This window comes from Antechinus flavipes, chromosome 2 (assembly GCF_016432865.1).
Source record: "Antechinus flavipes isolate AdamAnt ecotype Samford, QLD, Australia chromosome 2, AdamAnt_v2, whole genome shotgun sequence".
Classification (NCBI taxonomy): Eukaryota; Metazoa; Chordata; class Mammalia; order Dasyuromorphia; family Dasyuridae; genus Antechinus; species Antechinus flavipes.
In genome coordinates, this window is record NC_067399.1 from 161857456 (window position 1) to 161863455 (window position 6000).

A 6000-nucleotide genomic window follows, 5' to 3' on the forward strand; every position below is an offset into this window, starting at 1 on the left:
AGGTAATTTTGAAAAGGGTCCATGACACAAACAAGGGTTCACAGGGCCTATGCTACATGGCAAAGAAGTATTTTGAATCTTACAAGGGATCAAGAATGGGGCAGAGAATGGATCCTCATTTATTAGTGAGCCAAATTAGATGGGATTGGAGTTATGTAGCATGAGGAAAGAAACATAGGTCCTAAAGACTGAAACATATCTAAAAGATACTGAGAATATTTGAAAACAATATGAGCATCAAATGAAATGTAAGTATCAAAATGTTAAACTAAACAAGTTCATTGATGCTAGGTTAATAATCACGGTTAATAATTAGAATGCTCACATAAGGGAATGCACTATTTTGGGAAGTGGTGTGGTTTGAATGATCACTTGTCATGTATGCTTTACCAAGTAGGAGTTAAATTAAATACAAAGGTCCCTTCCAGTACTGAACATTCTATGACTTGGTTTCAGAAAACATAAGTACAAGTCCCAATTCTTCCACTTACTAGCTGGAAGACCATGGAAGACCACTATGGATGTCAGTTTCCTCATTTATAAAATTAGGGGCAGGAAGTAGGATAGATGATCTTTAAGGTCTCTTTGATCTCTTGTATCTTCAAATTCTATGCTCAAATCTTGATAAGTACAATGTCATGGTTTCTGAATATAATAAAAAATTCTGGAAAAAGGTCAGGAGATAACCAGTAATTGAGAGTGTCACTCAGAATCAGTCCTCATTTCAGAACACTTACTCATACCCAGCAGGGCTGTTCTCTTCAAATGTTAGTTCACATCCTGCTAGGCCTATGGCATGGCATTCATATTCCTCCTAATCAGTATAGAGGTGGCTCCCACTAGATGCTTTGAAAGGTTGACCCTTCTCACTTCCCTGTGTCCAATTTCCTCTCCACACAACTGCTGAGAGAGAGAAAGCATCTCACATAGCAGAATTGAGACTCCTTTCAAAGAGATCTCCTCCTTGATACACTGCTTATTATACAACTATATGATCTGAAGCAGCGTGTTTAACCTCTCTGGATCTTAGTTATCTGCCTAAATGGGGTTTCCACTTACTTGAAAATGCTCTGAAAGGTGGAAGGTGCTATGATTAGTATGAACAATATGATCTATTAGTCTTCAAAAAATATAAGGAACTTTTTAAAATTATGAAATAAAATAAAACCTTGTATAATATAGTGTAATAAAAAAGATGATGGCACATGAAACTGCAAATCTAATATGTACAACTTGTTATTCCTTTTAAATATGTAACTGTTATGTAAATTTGTTCTTTATCCATTTTACAGAAAATATTTTAAATAAAACTAATAGCTTTATAGAGAGCCAAGGTTTGCAAGATACTTTACAAATAATATCTCATTTTATCCCCATAAGCAAGTTCGGGAAATACAAACTGAGGCAGACAGAGCTTAAGTTACTTGTCTAAGAGCCAGTGTCTGAGATGGGATTTGAACTCTGATCTTCAAACTGGACCAAGATTAAAATAACAGTGGTCCTTGCTTCACAGGACTGCTCTGTAAGAAATGAAAAATTCTTTGGTTAAAAAAATTCTGCTTTTAAAACAGCCAACTACTTAAATTTTTTAAGATATGAAATAAAAAATAATGCATCTAAATGCAAAAGGTAAACATCTAATTGTCAGAGCTGGGGAAGACTAAGCTCTCCTTATCTGATCTCATTTTATAGATGAAGACAGGGGATTCAGGAAAGTTGATTTGACCTGGCCAAGGTAACCTGGAGTAGAAAGAACCTTGTGTCTTTTGACTTATTGTCAAATAAGTCCAAACTAGATAAATAAGAACATTGTATTATGGGAATAGTACTGCAATTTTTAAAATGCAACTTTTAGTTCCTACTGCCATCCTTTGATGATATAATCTTATGCAAATAATTTTGCCTCCCAGGACCAAAGTAGCCCCACAATAGTTTTGGCTCTTGTTTACTTAGTTAAATAATGATGGCCATTAAATTAGGTTCCATCTAAGGCCCCTTACAATGCATCAAAATTAACAACAGCAACAAAACTCTATCACAAGAAGGTTTTTTAAGCAACATAAAATTATGGGATGAGTGGCATAAGGATGTCAAGGCAGTTTTTTGGAGAGAAGAAATTCATGCACAGAGGCAAAAAGTAGCATCTTCTGAGCCACTTAGCACATGATCAGTGACATAAAACCCCATCTCTATGAGCTTTGCCCAGTGCCTCAATCACATCAGGCTGTCACGATGAAGGGAGGTCAAGAGAATGCACTTCCCATAACTGAGTGCTTAACTTAAGAAGAAGCTCATTGAAAGCTTCCCAACCACATCCAATGTGACAAGCATTTCCCAATGCCTCAAAAGCCCGCGGGAGTTGTGCAGGTGGGGCACTGGTTAACGACCTTGTCTCAGTGATGGCAGAATGAGGACTATCACGTCAGTATTATTTATGTAGCTCGGGCAGAGTCTATATTTACAGATGGCTTAGTCTTAGCATGATGGAAAGAAAAGAAAGATGGACTTAGAAGTCAGTGAGGCAGAAAGAGCAGCTCCTTTCAGTATTCTGGTTGTGACTAAATAGTCTTGTAAAAAGCTTAAAGTCCCAGGTCTCAATTCCTGACTTGGTACGTAAATTCAAAGGACACATCATGGTTTGTATTTGTATTTTGTGTTTGTATTATATGGAAAGAGATGGATTGTAAAAGTTGGGGAGGAAGTGCTGGGAAAGATTGATGGAGAGAATAGTTTGAGAGATAGAAGGGAAGAAGAATCACTAAGATTTTTCTTAGTCCCAGAAGCAATCTCAAAGATGAACCACAATGCATTGAAAAGAACACTGGATTTTAAGATGAGTATTACTCCAACTCAACTACTTACTAGATGTGAAATCTAAATTAAGTCACTTAAGTCTCTTAGCCTCAGTTTCCTCATCTGTAAAATGGAGATAATAACATCTGGTCTACCTAACTCATAGATTTTACTTTGAGGATCAAATAGGAATTCAGAAAAAACCCTTTATAAACTGCTATGAGAATGATTTGTTTTATCTTTATTTATTTTCAGAAAGAATTCTAACATCATCTTCAGGGGGCCTTTTCTGACCTGCAACTAATTTCCTAGCCAATAGAGCCCTTTCTCAAAAAAAATATACCTTGTATTATTTTGCATTCATTCTATTTATATAGATATTAGCTTCTCAGATAGACTGTCCACTCCTTGAGGACAGAATCTATTGTACTTTTGCCTTTGTAACTCCAGTGCCCAGTACTTGCCTGATACATAATAGGAGATTAATAATTGTTTTGTAATTGATTTTTGTTTAACATCCATTCATAAATCACAGGATGTTAGAATTGGAAGGGACTTTTATAACACCTTAGCCTATCCCATACTTGAATAGGAATTCTCTTGACAATATTTTCGATAAGAGGTTTAATCTGTGTTTGAATATCTGCAATGAGGGAAGCCAAGTTTCAGAAGATTAAAGTTAGCTGTCTAAGTAATCAAGAAGTGCACCCATATCTTTTCCTGCCTATACATTTTACTATACAATTTTCCTTCCTGTAGAGTAGTCTGTCCTCCTTAGGTTTAATTTAAGACTAAAGAGTTCCCTCAAGACCAACATCTAAACAACTGGTATTTTACAACAATAATTCAAGTTTGCTTATTTAAAAAGAAAATTTCTGGTCAGTTTTGCCCTTCCATTCAACAAGGACAGTGTGATCTAATGAACCATAAAGAGAATGAAGAAGGAGATGGAATAAGCAGTACCTATGCACTAAAGGAGCTAAAACAATGGCCCCCTCTCCTCATGGATCTTGTAGTATTCTGAACTGGGTCACAAACAAAGCATACAGAGAATGTCATTTCTTTTTAAGGTTTGGATATGTTTTGATTTAATTATTCCGCTCCATCCCTGAGTCCTCAGCCCCAAATTGATGACACGAATGATTTGCACTTCATCAGAGGTACAGTCCAACTCTCAGGCGAGCCTTTCTGAACACATGCTGAGACAGGAGGGGTTGCCATAGCAACAGTCATCCTGCGAAAGCTTTCAAATCATTCCCTCCCCTTGGACCCCTCCTCATCAGGCCCTCATCTTCCTTGGCAAATTTCCTTGACTTTATGATTTACACACATAATAAGCAGACAGCACAGGGAAATTAATACTCAACGGTGCTGTTATATATTTCCAGTTTAGATTGACCTCCCTTTGAATATGGTGCATCCAAAGAAATAAGGGAGCCCCAGAACCTCACTACTAGAAGGGCCTTCAGAGATTATCTTTTCCAACCCACTCACTTTATACACAGGGAAAGAGAAGCACACAGAAGTTAAAATACTGGCCCAGGGTCAGACAATGCAAGTACTTGGATACGAACCCAGGATTTTGGGAGATAGTGTGGTATAGAGAGTAGATTCTATTTCTCACATTTATACTGGGGATGTCATTGATCTCTCTGAGACTAAAAATGGGGGAGAGGTGAACTAGATAATCTCCAATGGGCTTCCTAACTCTAAATTTATGATACATGACATATAATTCTGTGACTTCTAACTCTAAGTTCAGGGTCTTTCTATTAGTCTAATAAATTAGTTGGTCAAAGCCAGTGTATGATCCATGGCCCATTTTTGACCCATTGTAGGATTCCCTGGATATTTTCCAGGAAAACTGAGTTCATTTTATAATTCCCAAATATCCAGGGAATCCTACAATGGGTCAAAAATGGCCATTAAAAGCTTGCTTTGTGCTCGTCAATGTGCCAGTTAATACTTTGTCCCGTTATTTTGGTTGGTTGAGTTTTCTCTTTAAATATGTTTAAGTTTGACCACACAACCAAATGTGAAAACTAACCCATCATTTAATTATCACTTGTGAGTTAATTCCAGCTAATAAATTTTACCTAAACCCTTAGATTTTGTTGCCAACTGCTAGAAGGCACAGATATTTGTAGTGATGCTGGAATCATCTAATGGCTATGAGAAAAATAAAATATAATAATGAACATTTATATAGAACATAAAGATTTTTAAATGTATAATGGATTCTGAAAGCATAAAACAAAAGGTCAAATTTTGTCCTTTCTATTTCCACAATATCTCTCACATACATATACTTCTCTCAAATTCCCTAGCCACTAGCAGGTCCTCATCACCTCTCACATGGACTACTGAAAATGCTTCCCTTCCTCCTGTCTCTCTCTCTCTTCTCTAATACATCCTCCATAGAGATGCCAGTTTGTTAGTGAAACTTTGGCCATGTAACTTCTAATTCAATGGTCTTCTACTGCCTCAAGGAGTGAATATAATTTTCTCTCCTTGACTTTAAAATTATATACAAACTTCCTGTAACCAACTTTCCAGGTACATTATCTGCATTGTACAATACTTCCAAATTGACTTTCTTTTCACAAGAATAACGTGTCAAATACTTAGATAAAAATCTAAATAAATAACTTATGTGGGGTTTCCTTGATGTGTTCATTTAGGAATCTTATTAAAAATAGGAATCTACTCATTTAGAAAACTACGTAGACCTGGCATGAGTTGTCTTGGCTGAAGCTATGTTGGTTCTGTATGATGCATTCTTACTTTTCTCTATATGTACTAAAAGTTCTTTAAGATAGAAACTTTGGGGATTAGAATTTGCCAGGAATCAAGATCCAACTGACTGGCCTAAAATCTACCAACTTTATTTTCTTCTTTCTTTCTTTCTTTTTTTTTTTAAATAGTACACTTTTACTTCTCCCAATCTCTTCAGTCTTTCAAATATTACTAATAATGGCTCAGAAAACAAATCTTCCAGTTCTTTCAATACATGGAGATATTTAATTATTAAAGTATTCTCAATAATTCAGAAAAGTTGATCAAAAATCTTTTGAGGTCATTGACTTTCACCCAACAAAGATTATGAATTCTAATAAGCCAGTTAGTGGAAATGAAAGGAGATGGAGTAAGCATTGTGCCAGCAGCTAAAGAGCTCTATCACAAACCTTGTAATATCTCTGAACTGGG